We start from the raw sequence: 15,447 nt of genomic DNA on the forward strand, positions 1-15,447 counted from the left end.
GGATAAGGGGTCAGGATGTCACAGGGTATGTAGGTTGAATGGAATATGCTGATTGGTTATAGGGGAAATGGGAGATGTCTTCCTTTCTGAGATGGGAATTCAGGAATCATGTCTTTTCATGGGACGTATGTTCCTTAAATGGCAGGATAAGCATGGCAAGTGAGAGAGATCTCAGAGTGTGTCATCAAAGAGGTTACTTTCATTTACTCTTGGTCTCTTCTGTGTAACTGCAAGAATTCCTCCTGGTTTGCTCCAGTCTCAGCTAGTCAGTCAACTTCTGCAAAACAAGCTCATAAATCAATCAGGTTAACCAGTGTGTCCTTAGAGTGGAAGAGCCAAGCGTTTTTTAACTCAGCATATTGGTTTTAGTCTTCTCTATCATTTGATCATTCCACTGTCTTAAGGGAAGACAGGGATGATGATCACTCTGGCTACTTCCTGCTGATTTTAGAGGCACAGTTTGGGGTTTGAGGAATAAAATTCTTTTGTACCTAGTTGGAAGCATTTTCTGTTTCCAGCTTTGTATGTACATTTTGCATGACCAGGATAGGAGTTCCTTCTTTGACCATCTTAGAGTAACACTGTGCACACATTTTGTCATTCCAAATCTAGTAATTAGTATGATGAATATGGACATGTCCATTTTTATTAGTCCTTATACTATTAATCAATGCCTTGGGGGATCCATGAAAATAAACCTGAAAACCAGTCTGATCCCAGAATATCTTCTGAAATCTCTTGAAGCCAGGCAGCCTGTTGTCTAATTTTGTTTAGGTGAGCCTCTACTTTATAGGGAGTATTAGTATAGACACAGAGACATGTTTGCCACCATACAGATTCCCTCCTGCTCAGCCAAAATATAATCTAAAGCTATCCTTTTGTCCAAGACTACTTCTGCTAAAGAGTCCAGATACTTCTGTTGAGCTGCTAGAACTAAAGCAGTTTTATTGGCTAACATTTCCAAATTATAGATGGGTTTCTAGTCATATGTTCACGGGTTGCCACTTCCCCATGATAATAAAGTTCTTCCAAAGAAATAGCCTGTTCCATCTTCCTGATACTCTGATAGGTAACCTTGCACTTTTCCGCAAATTGAGTGAGTCACTGTCTAATATGGACCTACCCTCTAGTTCTAGTTCTGGAAAATGTTTTTTAAAGAATTGTTACAATGCTGAGCATCACTGGAATCATGAAATTTATACTATATGCCTATAAAGGGGAAGGGATTCTGTTAAGGTATGCATTATTTTATAACTTTTAATTTGCACATAGGAGAAAAGAAGAATATAATTAGTACACCTCTGCTGAACTAAAGAGAGAGATACTGGGCCCGAAAAATGTAAATTTGTGTTAAATAGACCATTAGTTACCACCTGTCTGTTAGCAAATGTCTGGTATTTATGACCATGGGTTCCAGTGCCCTTGCATGAGCTACTAAAGGTCATTAGGAGGATCTCTAGGAGGAGTTAAAAAGAAACAGGGGACATATGACCCTCTGTTAACTATTCTGACCCAAGAGGTTAAGTCCATAGGGTTCTCTCCATAGAATGCCATGAAGTTAGGCACATTTCAGAAATTGGTTATGAGCATAACTATGGGGTCAGCATGATCATTTATGGAGAAGGGCTTCAGGTGACATATCCAGCAATCAGACAAGTTACCAGGAGAAGCTTAAGTCTGTAAAATTCTAACCATGGAATTATCTTTCCAAGCAAGAGATAACTACAGAGAAAAACCAACAATTGGCAGTAGTCATATTCCTCTGTTAGTCTGATTGTCTGCTGAATAACAAACAACTTATAATCTGTCAAGGCTCCCAAGAATAGTTGGCAAATTCCCGTTCTGAAAGTGACTGAGTGAAGTCTGTGCTTGGGATGTGCCACCATCCAAGGTTAGGGCCATCCTGGCTTTTATGCTTTTGACTTGAAAAATTCCTGTCTCCAGTCTTGTTCTGATAAGTAAGTCACGGTGATTGGATCGGCTGTTTTGGTACCAGCTTCACACAGGAATGATGAATCCTAGCTTGACACCTTTTAACTTGATAGAAGAGTGAGTAACCAATAAGACCTCACATGGTCCCACCCACCATGGCTAAAGCTATTCTTCAGGGTGTTTGTTTTTCTAGGATTTGAACAGCAACCAGTCACCAGGACTCAAATGGTACAATGGCACATCTGTAGGGTACATCCTTCCCTGGAAGCAAACATGAAATGGTGTGAAATTTGCACCGAGAGATTCCACATATTCTACAGTGTCAAGTTCTCTTACCCCAGTTCCCTCCAGATCTCCTAAATGATATTCAGAACAAAGGAAAGGTCTAGGTCTCCTATACATCATTCCATAAGGGCTCAATGGGAGCCTGCTTCTAGGAGCCACCCTTATCCTAAGCAGAGCCACCAATAAGGCTTTTTCCCAAGTCAGGTTAGTTTCCTGAGAGATTTCTGCTAATGTTTTTTTTTTTTCTTCCAAAGGTATGGTTTATTGTTTTTAGTCTTTCAGTTGTGATCTCAAAGAAGCATGTGATCTCCAGTGAATACCTAGAGGCCCAGAGACTTCTTGAGTAACTTTGGCCACAAAGGCTCCTCTGTTATCAATCTGGAAGGAAAAAGGCAACTCAAACCTTAGAATAATTTCTTTTTATAAGGCTTTAACTACTTCTGAGACTTTTTTTGAATGGCAAGGAAAAGCTTTTACTCATCCAGTAAAAGTATCTATAAATAGGGGAGGGTGGGTGATGGGCATTGAGGAGGGCACCTGTTGGGATGAGCACTGGGTGTTGTATGGAAACCAATTTGACAATAAATTTCATATATTAAAAAAAAAGTATCTATAAATACTAAGTATTTAAAGTTACTGGTAGTCTTTGGTTATCACCTTAAAGTCTATTTGCCAGTTTCTCCAGCCCTGTTCCCTTGAGTTTGAACTCCCTAAGTCCAGATGGGGGCTAGTCTTTGTTTTGTTTGTTTGTTTGTTTGTTTTGCATAAATCCTTTATTTTTGTATTACTTTCTGAATAATCCTTTGTATATTGCATCCTAGAGTGTACCTTTCTATCCAATGGAAGTTAGCATCGCTTCCATAATGGGTACCCTAAAGAATGTGGCTAATAATGTCTTCAATAAAGGGTCACCTGGGTGGCTCAGTCGGTAAAGCATCTGACTTTGGCTCAGGGCATGATCTTGCGGTTCATGAGTTTGAGCCCCGCGTTGGGCTCTGTGCTGACAGCTCAGAGCCTGGAACCTGCTTCGGATTCTGTGTCTCCCTCTCTCTGCCCCTGACCAACTCACGCTCTTTTATACATAAATAAATGTTAAAAAAATAAATTATTTATTCTATAAGGTGTTTGGGGCTCAGCACAATTCCTTGTTTGTTGTAAATCCAGCCTTCTTTGGTGTATTTGTAGTCAATACCCTGAAAAAAAAAATGCAGATCCCCAATTAGATCCCTATTCATTAGCTCTGTCAAGAACTTCAGGGGGAATATTTGAGATACCTGTGTGTTGCATCCATGTCCAGAATGAAGGTTATTTCAGACATTGGAGTCTTAATTCTCACTGCTAAGTTGGCAGCCTGATCTGCCTGATCATTTCCTTGCGCAATCAAACACTCTGATTTTTGGCACCTTGGACAAGGGACTATATAACTACTTCTTTGGGTTCATTACTGCCTCAAGTAAATCCAAAATTTCCTTAGGATGTCCCTTCCCCTCCCCAAGGTGAAAAGTCTCCTTTCCTTCCAAATATTCCCATGAGCATGTACTGTGGAAAAGGCATATTTAGAATCACTATGTACAATCAATCTGTTCTTTTTTCCTAGATATAAAGCTTGGATGAGGATATTAAATCCTTTTGCATGAAGGTACCTGGCAAAAAGGCTTTGGCTTCCAAGGTTTGTTGATGGGTTAGCCTTCTGCTTACTGTGGTCCATAAAGTTAATCCTGGAAATGATCAATGTTTCCAAGTTTGGATCCTTAAGAGGTATATCTGTCAAATCAGGGGGGCTAGAATAAACTTGCTCAATTACTTGAATACAGGTGTGTATGTGTTCATCATTACTGGTTGGAAGTAACATGGCTGGATTTAGTTGAGACAGATTTTAGAATAACATTAGGATTGTCCAATAATATTGCTTGATATTTGCCCAATCTACCAGACATGAGCCAATATCCTTTTTGTTCCAGCAAAGGAAGAACACAGTGGGAAGTATGTACTGTGGTAGGTTGTCTCAGGGTAAATTTTTCTGCTTCCTGGAAAAGATCACAAGTTGCTGCCACAGCTCATACATATGTCAACCCCACTGTCACTATAGGCAACTGGTCTTCTCATGTTACCAAGAGTCTGTGTTAACACTCCAAGACTCACCCTCTATCTTTCATGAATGGACAAGTCTAAAGGCTTTCTTATGTCTGGAAGTCCCAGTGCTGGTGCCATGAACAACTTTTTTAATGACTTGGAATGGCTGGTGACATTCTCCTGTCCAATTATGGAGTTTATTGTCTCCTCAGTTGAGGGCTTCATTGAAAGGCTTAGCTCTGAATCCAAAGTTGGGAATCTAGATATGGCAGAATTCTGCCATACCTAAAAATCTCCATAGTTGCCTCCAGGTAGTCAGCATGGCAACCCTGATTAATGCCTCTTTCCCTATCAGGGAGCAAACTTCTGTGCCCCTGAAGCCATTCAAGCAGAAAACATTTTACTTGTTGAGAAACTCGTCCTCTTTCTTGGACATCTTATCCTCAGTCAGCCAGAAAGTTCTGAGTCGAAATGGTCTTTAGTCTCTGGTCTTACCAGCTATCAAAATGTCTTCCACATATTAAAGCAAGGCACCCTCTGTGGGCTGAAGTTCTCACAGATCTTTAGCTAGAACCTTACCAATAATGGTGGGGACCTTCTTAAATCCTTGGGGGAGTACCATCCAGGAACATTGCTCCTTAATCTTAGTGTCCAAATCTTCCCATTCAAAGGCAAATAGATCTTGAGATTCTGGACTTAGAGGCACATAGAAAAACCCATCCTTGAGCATGGTGAACCAGTGAAAATCTTCAGACAAGGTGATAAGCAAGGTTTAAGGATTAGGTACCACCAAGTGGCTATGTTCCATTATTTGTCTAGTTGCTCTGAGGTCTTGAACAAAGCGATATTCTTTTGTGCAGGCTTCTGAACCAGCGAGATTGGAGTGTTAGGAGGTGAGTGACAGGGCTGAATTAGTCTCATTCCAAAAGGCAATCACCAGAGGCTAAAAACCTCATTTAGAACGTTCCCTTAGGGAACACTGTTTTAGGTTTGGAATCTTTGCCTTAGGGCAAAGCCTCACCTGGATAGGTGTTAAGATTTTTGCCCAGGGGCCTCTGGGTGGCTCAGTAGGTTAAGCACCCAACTTTGGCTCAGGTCATGATCTCACAGTTTGTGGGTTCGAGCCCCGTGTTGGGCTCTGTGCTGACAGCTTGGAGCCTGGAGTCTGCTTTGGATTCTGTGTCTTCCTCTATCTCTGCCCCTCCCCTGCTCACACTCTGTCTCTCTCTCTCTCAAAAATAAATAAATGTAAAAAAAAAAAGAAGATTTTTGCCCATCTGGTCCTCCCATCTGCCCAAATGTTGGGGTTTACCTCTTGTAGAATCTCTTCTGACATATTCATAGGCTGTTACTCTCCTCATTGTAATATTGCCTGGAATTCGGAAGCTGCTCTGCTGGTACTTTAATATCTATTCACCCAGACAAAAAAGTGACTTGAGCATTGAGCTTATTCAGCAAGTCCCTTCTGAATAGTGGAGAGGGGCACTCAGGCACATACCAAAAACTATATTTCAAATAAGTTTTTCCAATCTGACAACCTAGGGGTTGAAAGAAGAGTCTTTACAAAGGCTCTCCTGATACTCCCATTACTTTCATAAAGCATAATTTTATTAAGTGAGTATTTAATACAGAATAGGTGGTGCCTGTGTTAATCATCCCATTTTCTCACTTTCATTTGTGCCCAGGGATCCTTGTGAGAAAGGTTAATGGAGCCTGTGGATTGTAATAGAGTGTGAGCTTTGTCACTCTTGGTCAGTCTTAGTAAGCAGGGATATTTCAAGAGTAATGAGATCTTGCTCCCATTTCCCCCAGTAGCTTTATTTAATCTAGGGGCAATTCTTTTCCAATGGTTTTCTTGTTTACAATAGGCACACTTCCAAGGCTCTCCTGTGAAGCATGCTTTCTGATTCTGATTGTCAGGAATTCTTACCTTGGCTTCGTTACCTTTTCTTTGTCTATCCTGCGTGAGGGCAGTAGCAAGCAAGGTCACTTGTTCCATCTTGCACTGTTACTTTTTCTCCTGTTCTTGATCTTTGCTGTTAAAGAGCATAAAGGCAATTTCTACCACTTGTGACATAGACATTTCTATGGCCCCTTGCAACCTCTTAGTTTCTTTTGAATACCTATGACACTGGCATAATTCCCCCTATCATTTGCATCTCAGTTGGGGTCAGCAGCCAGCACCACCATGGTAACTGCAGCCCTTATCGGATTGGCTAGAGCCTCAGCATGAAGCTTATCAGCTTCTTTTAACATCATTCTCCACTCTTCTGGCATAAGGAGAATGATCAGTAAACTATGTACATTTGCACAGATGAGGTTATGGGTGGCAAAATTGGGAGAACAAGTTTTTCATTCTTTTTGGGTCATCTTTATGTGTTGGCATATTATTTTTCCAATTAAACAAGTTGAAATTAGAAAAAGGGAATGTGCCCAAATCATTTCACCAAGTTGGTCACCATTATTTATTTCCCCAGGGAACACTTGCCTTAAAGGGAATTGCCCTGCCTAAATTTGAATGGTTCCCTGGCCAAATTTTGCTCCCTGCCCTGCTGGGTATGAGAACGAGAGACTATTCCTTTTTGTTCTGACTCCTCATGAGCCTGGGACCCTAAGAGCCCATGGCTCTGAGGCTTGTGTAGCTGGAGCCCCTGCTGCACCTCCATATGGAGGTGGAACTGGAGCCTTTGGTGAATTCAGCTGTATTAGTTGAGAGGTCATCCTCTTGATCATTAGACTCTGATAAAACAATGCCCTTTGGGGGTTGGTTGTACCATAATCTTGTATTTCTTCTGTACCAGCTTGTTCTCATACAACAGCATGAAAGATTGTACATACAGAATTTCATCCATCTCACTTATCCTCTCTCTTACATAACGATTCTAACTGGAGTATAGTTTTATAATTCAAAAACCCATTTCCAGGCCACCTTTCTCCTGAGTCCATGGAGCCTTGTGGCCAAGCAGTATTACAGAAAAATATCACCACCTTTTTCATGGGATAACTACAAGTTGCCCAGTTTCTAAAATATTTTTTTAATATTTATTTATGTTTGATACTGAGAGAGACACAGCATGATGGGGGGAAGGGCAAAGAGAGAAGGAGACACAGAATCCTTAGCAGGCTCCAGGCCCTGAGCTGTCAGCACAGAGTCCAATGCAGGGCTCAAACCTACGAACCGTGGGATCATGACCTGATCACAACCTGAGCCAAAGTCGGATGCTTAACCAACTGAGCCACCCAGGTGCCCCTGCCCAGTTTTTAAGTATGCATGCCAAAGGACTGCAAGAAGGGATCAAATTACTATTACCCATGCTTGGGTTTTAATTTACTTCCTTTATCCTAACCAAGATATTGCCCATACAATGATAGCAAAGCTAGATACGCGTGATCAAGAATTCAACAAACAAGGAAACGAGAACTTCTTTGGGTGGGATCCTTAACTCTTCCTTGAGTGTCAGGATTTCCCCCAACCAAGGCTTCCTTTCAGAAGTCAAAGCTTCCTTGTGGAAGTCTATCAAGGCCCCTAAATAAGGATCAAGGAGAAGAGAGGAAAAACTTGTGCTGTCACACATAAAGTATTCAACAACAGACTTTTTCCAAATCAGGTCCTGTTTTTCCACCTCAAAAATGAAACTAAAGTGCTGAAGGCTGGCATCATCCCACTGTGGGGGAATCCCTAGATATCTAAGCAGCTACTAGGCCCCTTCACAGAATCCCAGGCAAGCAAGAGGTGGCAAACCACAGGCAGGTGTCCGGAGAGGACTGAGAGTCCTTCATGATCACCAATTTTGTTACCAGACAAGAGCCCATTGCCCAGTGCTCAGCAAGTCAAACACTGATGTTGGTTTTGTGGTAGAGAAAAAGGGTTTTATTGCAGGGCACCAAGCAAGGAGATGGGAGAAATTTTCTCAAATCTGCCTACCCAAAGGATTGCAATTGGATGTATTTCAGGATAAGGGGTCAGGATATCACAAGGTATATTGTGTGGATGGAATGTGCTGATCAGATATAGGGAAAAAGGGAAGGGAGGTGTCCTCCTTTCTGAGTATGGAAATTCAGGAATCCTATACTTTCATGGGACACATGTTCATTAAATGGTGGGGTAAGGGTAATGATGAGGGAGATGTGAGGTTATTTTCACTCACTCTTGGTCCATTTTGTGCAACTGCAAGAATTCTTCCTGGTTTGCTCCAGTCTCAGCTAGTCTTGCTGGTGGTCAGTCAACTTCTGCAAAACAAGCTCATAAATCAATAAGGCTAACTAGAGTTTCCTTAGAGAATAACAGTCAAGCACTTGTTAATTCAATGTTTTGGTCTCACTGCCTGTGGAATGAAGATCTTTGCTTTCTTAGCCTATTTTTGGGAGTAAACTTTTGGATCATGGGTGCTGTATTATCTGTGCCCTCTCTGGGGACGTTTCTTGTGTCCATGGTCTAAACCTGGAGAGTGGCCCCAGTCTTTTTTAATTAATTAGTTAAAATTTTAATTCCAGTGTAGGTATACAATGTTATATTGGTTTCAGGTGTATAATATAGTGATTTAACAATTCCATATATTATTCAGTGCCCATCAAGAGATGTGTGTACTCTTAACCTGCTTCACCTTTTTCGCCCATTTCACCCACCCACTTCCCTTCTGGTAACCATCAGTTCTCAATAGTTAAGAGTCTGTTTTTGGTTTCTCTCTCTCTCTTTGCTCATTTGTTTTGTTTCTTAAATTCCACATATGAGTGCAATCATATGATATTAGTCTTCCTCTGACTTATTTCGCATAGCATTTTACTACCTAGACCCATCCATGTTGCAAATAGCAAGATTTCATCATTTTTATGGCTGAATAATAATCCACTGTGTGTGTGTACCACAGCTTCTTTATCCATTCATCTATCGATGGATACTTGGGCTCCTTCCATATCTTGGCTACTGTAAAGAATGCTGCAGTAAAATAGGGATGCAGATGTCCCTTCAAATTAGTATTTTCATAATCTTTGGGTAAATACTCAGCAGTGAGATTACTGGATCTTAGGGCAGTTCTATTTTTAACTTTTCAAGGAACTTCCATACTCTTCCACAGCAGCTACACCAGTTTGCATTCCCACCAACAGTACACGAGGGTTTCTTTTTCTCTGCATCCTTGCCAACATTTGTTGTCTCTTGTGTTTGTAATTTTAGCCATTCTGACAGGTATGAGGTGATATCTCATTGTAGTTTGGATTTGCATTTCCCTGATGATGACTTATGTTGAGCATCTTCTCACATGTCTGTTGGCCATCTGGGTGTCTTCTTTGGAGATATATCTGTACATGTTTTCTGCCCATTATTAATTGGATTCTTTTTTTTTTTTTTTTTTTTTTGGTGTTGAGTTGTATTAGTTCTTTACATATTTTGGATACCCTTTATTAGATATGTCATTAGCAAGCATCTTGTCACATTCAGTATGTTGTCTTTTAGTTTTGTTGATTGTCTCCTTTATTGCCCAGAAGCCTTTTTATTTTGATGTACTCCCAGTAGTTTATTTTTCCTTTTAGGCCCCTTGCCTCAAGGGACATATCTAGAAACCTGTTGCTATGACCAATGTCAGAGAAATCACTGCCTAGAATTTTTATCTAGAATTTTTATGGTTTCAGGTCTCACATTTAGGTCCTTACTCCATTTTGAGTTTGTTTGTGTGTGGTGTTAGTGGTCCAGTTTCATTCTTTCGCTTGTAGTTGCCCAGCTTTACTAATACCATTTTTGAAGAGAATTTTTCCTATTGCATATTTTTGCCTCTTTTGACAAAGATTACTTGACCATACAATTGTGAATTTATTTCAGGCCCTGAAATAAATATTCAGGCGCTGAAAGCTGGGCAACTACAAGCGAAACTTTCTATTCTGTTCCATTGACCTATGTGTATTTTTGTGCCAATAGCATACTGTTTTGACTACTACCATTTTACAATACAACTTGAAATCTGGATCAAGATTGCTTCAGCTATTTGAGTCTTTTGTGGTTCTATATCAATTTTAGAATTGTTTGCTCCTAACTCTGTGAAAAACGCTGTTGGTAGTTTGATAGGAATTACATTGAATGTGTATATTGCCTTAGGTAGTATAGACATTTTAACAATACTTGTCCTTCAAATCCATAAGCATGGAATATTGTTCCATTTCTTTGTGTCATCTTCAATTTCCTTCATCAGTGCTTTATAGTTTTGAGTACAGGTCTTTCACCTCCTTGGTTAAGTTTATTCCTATGTATTTCATTATTTTTGGTGCAATTGTAAATGGGACTTTTTTCTTAATTTCTTTTTCTGCTGTTTTATTATTAATGTACAGACATGAATTTGCTCCAGTTTTTCCATAAAAAGGCTTTTTGGTTTGAGTCACTATTAAGATGATCCTAATCATCAGTGGCCAGATAATGAATCCTTTAAGTTGGTTATGATTGAAAGGAAACAAATTCTTTGTAGGGAGTTCTCAATTGTCTTACTTGTCTCAATTGTCTCAATTGTCTTAGTGTAACAGCTAGCTTTAGGAACGCCCTTTGAGAAGATGAAAGAACAGAAAGTAGACTTAAGACAAAGGTTCATGGCCACATCCAGCTAATTCCCCTTATCAAAATCTGGCCACATAGGCCTGTTTTAACTTTCCTTTCCCTACATGACTTACAGAAAGCACTCTGGCCTAGTCTCTTGGTTCAAAGTATACAGGTTACTCACGTAAATGCTGAAAGCTAGGAAATGAATTTAACACAGGCTCCCAAAGCTAGCAGTAAGCCTCACTTTACTCCTACTTTATAAGACTTTGTAATCGGGCCCTACCAGCTTCAGGCATTCTTACGCAATGTCCTTTGTAGATGTATCCTAGACCCTTCACCAAAAAGAAATTTATATCCTCTTATCAGAAACATATGTTTTTTCAGTTATAAAGTCCTTTTATCTCCACTTTCAGAACATCAGACCAAATTCAGAAAGGAATTAGAAAGATTAGTGGCCATTCACAAAACGCCCTTCACAGAGAAAACAGCTGAACAGATCTCTATGTTCATCTATATGTATGCGTATTATGTATATTACAGATAAGGTTTTTTTGACCTTCAGATGGTATTGCCAAAATTAATTTGAAAAGAGCTCTATTTAATTGGCTAAACAGAATTAAGCGTTTATGTAAATTTGCTATTTCTAAAATTCTCAAAAATAACATAAACACTAATCCAAATGAATTTCAGGCTCATGTGATCTGGGAAAATATTCAATAATGGTAACTTTAAAAACAAGTTTTCACTCTTATGTGGATCCTGAGAAACTTAACAGAAGACCATGGGGGAGGGGAAGGAAAAAAAAAAAGTTCGAGAGGGAGGGAGCCAAACCGTAAGAGACTCTCAAAAACTGAGAAAAATCTGAGGGTTGATGGGGGATGGGAGGGAGAGGAGGGTGGGTGATGAGTATTGAGGAGGGCACCCATTGGGATGAGCACTGGGTGTTGTATGGAAACCAATTTGACAATAAATTTCATATTAAAAAATAAATACATAAAAATAAAAATAATGCCTTAAAAAATAAAAATAAAAAAATAAAAACAAAACTAACAGTTATTTTACCAGGAAAAGATGGGTTTATTTGGGAATAGCAGAGAATTGCAATCCAGGACAAGCAAGCTACTGCAAAACCATAGATAAGTCTGGTGAACAAGGGAGAAGTGTACCATTTATAGAAGAAAGGAAAAGCTGAGAAGGCTGTTAGAAACAAAATTCCATTACAGTAAACTGGAAGTTTGAAGCCTAGTGGCTTCTCATTGGCTGAATTATGACTAACTCTTATCGGCTGGGCTGTCGCCAGAGGAGGAGGGAATTCTTTCTTCCTCTTCCCAGGGTAGTAAAATATATCCATGTGCAAGGTCCACCTCTTCTCATTGAATTTGCAATCGACAAGGAGCAATAGGCATGAGAGCTCCTCCTAACTCCATTTTAGTAAGGCTTCCCTTTACTAATTTTTACATTTCCCCCTTCTAACCAAGATCTTTCTTCCAAAGTCTCACTGATGAAAAGTCAGGTTCTTCATAGGTAGTGGTTTTGTCCTTCAGTGTCAGGAAGGACCTTTCCTGGTTGTCATGACATTGGAGAAGAAGGGCATAGCAGTTGGAAACCACTGAAGGCCACATTTGAGTAACAAGGAGGGTTAGGGGAATCTCTCAGGCACTTCCCATCTGAAGTCTATATCTTCTCAAGGTTGTAAGCTTTGGAGACCATATTTTTTTATTTTTCTTTTTTTTTTTTTTAAATTTAGATTCAAATACACTTAGAGGTATGGTGTAGTATTGATTTCAGGAGTAGAATTTAGTGATTCAGGAAACCACAGATGTTGGCAAGGATGTGGAGAAAGGGGAACCCTTTTGTACTGTTGGAGGAAATGCAGACTGGTGCAGCCACTTTAGAAAACAGTATGAAGTTTCCTCAAAAAGTTAAAAAGTGAACTACCCTGTGACCCAGCAATTGAATTGGAGATCATCTTGAAGCACTAAGCCAGCATCACCTTAGTGGATACATCTTAAAGATTGATAAACAACAACGACAGAATCAAAAGTATCAGGATAATTCCAAACTGTATGTTGGTTCTAAACCAAGACCATAGGTCTAATAGTAACCAACTAAAAATATTTATTGGCATTTATTCCAACTTAGGAAAGAAAAATTCTTCCCACAGACACAAACCTAGAGTCATGCATGTCTCCTAGAAGTCCCTTTTAAAAGTGGCTATGAAGCAAAAGAGTGAAAGAAATAACCAGGTACATTTGGGAAGATGCATTGCAGGTATAAACAAAGCAATAGTTAATTAACTTTTTGCAAGAACAGTCAGCAAAGCTTCAGACGTATTAAAAATATTGTCCTCTCCAAGAGCTGTGGGTTTTTTTAACTTTATTTTTGATGATGAGAGAGAGATAGTGTGATCTTTATTTTTGAGAGAGAGAGACTGAGACCCTGACCCTGACCCCGTGTGAGCAGGGAAAGAACAGAGAGAGAGGGAGACACGGAATTTGAAGCAGGCTCCAGGCTCTGAGCTGTCAGCACAGACCCTGATGCTGGGCTCAAACTCACAAACCTTGAGATCATGACCTGAGCTGAAGTCAGACACTTAACCAACTGAGCCACCCAGGAGCCCCTCAAAAGAGCCGTTGTGAAAACAAATGTTATCCAGTAATACAGTCTGTAAAGTTATAAATTTGGAAACCATGAATTTGGATTAGAATACAACATAATAGTTTACATGAAAGAAAGACTTTTAGGAATTCTGAACCTTCTAACCCTTCAGGAAAGTTCATAATGAGATGATAATGAGGCTGTTCTCAAAAAGACCATAATCAAAAGAGATTTTCCCCCTTTTATAAAAGATTGGTAAATGCAGATAAGGGCATTTTCTTTCCACAAAGGGATGGAAGAAGCAACAGCAGGAAAAGGAAAAAAATGTATACAGACCTGGTCCAGGCATCTCGAGAAAGCTGTCTCATCAAATGTCATCTGCTTCAATTCCAGGAAATCTTAATCACCAGATGGTTTTGCAGGTCCAGCCAGGGTTTGGTGCTTTCTTTAGATGAGTCACATGAATAAACGAGTATATTCCCTGGACTTTGGCAATATAAAGGTTGTTTAGTAGTACCTGATAAGGGCCCTTCCACTGAGGCTGAAGAGAGTTTTTCTAGAAGTGTCTTTTCCAATAGACAAAATCTCCAGGTTGCAAGGTATGATGCTTAAGATCTTCATCTTCCTGGAGTGCATAGTGAAAAGATTGTCCTACCAAAGCATAATTGTTTTTAATAGAAGCAGCTAGGCCTTTACAATACTGAAGTATATTTCCTTTTATCAGCTGTGAGTCAAAGGTGGCAGAGGCCAAGTGCATTGGATGCCCTGTGATTATCTCAAAGGATAAAAGTCAAAGGGAGTAGATTTGAGTTAGAAAAACCAACATCAGTGCTTTTAGCCAAAAGATTTGGAGGGTCTCTACAAATTTTGTCAATTTAGTCTTTTTTCTTCCTGAGTTAATTTTGTTTTTTTAATTTTAATTCCAATACAGTTAACATACAGTACTATATTAGTTTCAGGTGTATAATATAATGATTCAAAAATTCCATACATCAGTCTGTGCTCATCATGGTAAGTATATTCTTAATCCCCTTCACCTATTTCACCCATCCCCCCCCCCCCCACCTCTGGTAACCATCAGTTCTCTATGGTTGAGAGTCTATTTTTTGGTTTGTCTTTTTTTTCTTGGTTCCTTTGTTTTGTTTCTTAAATTCCACATATGAGTGAAATCATATGGTATTTGTCTTTCTCTGACTGATGTATTTCACCTAATATTATAATCTCTAGATCCATCCATGTTATTGCAAATGGCAAACTTTCATCCTTTTTTATGGCTGAATAATATTCCAGTGTGTGTGTGTGTGTGTGTGTGTGTGTGTGTGTGTGTGTGTGTACGTACACCTTTTCTTTATCCATGTATCTATTGTTGGACACTTGGGCTGCTTCCAGAATTTGGCTACTGTAAATAATGCTGCAATAAAATAGGGGTGCATGTATCTTTTTAAATTGGTGTTTTGTATTATTTGGGTAAATACCCAGAAGTGCAATTACTGGATCATATGATAGTTCTATTTTTAACTTTTTGAGGAAACTAAACACTGTTTTCCCCAGTGACTGTACCAGTTTGCATTCCCACTAACAGGGCACAAGTGTTCTTTTTTCTCCACATGCTTGCCAACACTTGTTGTTCTCTGTGTTTTTTATCATAGCCATTCTGGCAGGTGTGAAGTGATATCTCATTGTAGTTTTGATCAGCATTTCCCTGATGATGAGTGATGTTGAGCATCTTTGCATGTGTCTGTGGGCCATCTGGATGTCTTCTTTGGAGAAATGTCCATTCATGTCTTCTGTCCATGTCCATGACTTCTTTATATATTTGGAATATTAACCCTTTATAGATATGTCATTTGTAAATATCTTGTCCCATTCAGTAAGTTATCTTTTAGTTTTGTTGATTGTTTCCTTTGCTCTCTAGAAGCTTTTTTATTTTGATGTAGTGCTAGTGGTTTATTTTTGCTTTTGTTTCCCTTGCCTCCGGGGACATATCTAGAAATATGTCGTTTTGACCAGTGTTAGAGAAATTAGTGCCTGTGCTTTCT

The 15,447-nt window shown here is 39.5% G+C and overlaps 1 long non-coding RNA gene across 1 annotated transcript; it reads right to left on the bottom strand.

Annotated features, from left to right (window-relative positions):
• Window positions 1-271: 271 nt before the first annotated feature.
• Window positions 272-14,259, bottom strand: LOC109255631 (uncharacterized). Its single transcript, XR_002075323.2, has 4 exons — window positions 13,745-14,259; window positions 8,439-8,520; window positions 6,221-6,326; window positions 272-3,410 (listed from the first exon to the last, which is right to left on the bottom strand). It is a non-coding gene; the product is annotated as an uncharacterized LOC109255631 (long non-coding RNA).
• Window positions 14,260-15,447: the final 1,188 nt, after the last annotated feature.

Source organism: Panthera pardus, unplaced genomic scaffold (genome assembly GCF_024362965.1).
Source record: "Panthera pardus isolate Hobbes unplaced genomic scaffold, ASM2436296v1 HiC_scaffold_21, whole genome shotgun sequence".
NCBI lineage: Eukaryota > Metazoa > Chordata > Mammalia > Carnivora > Felidae > Panthera > Panthera pardus.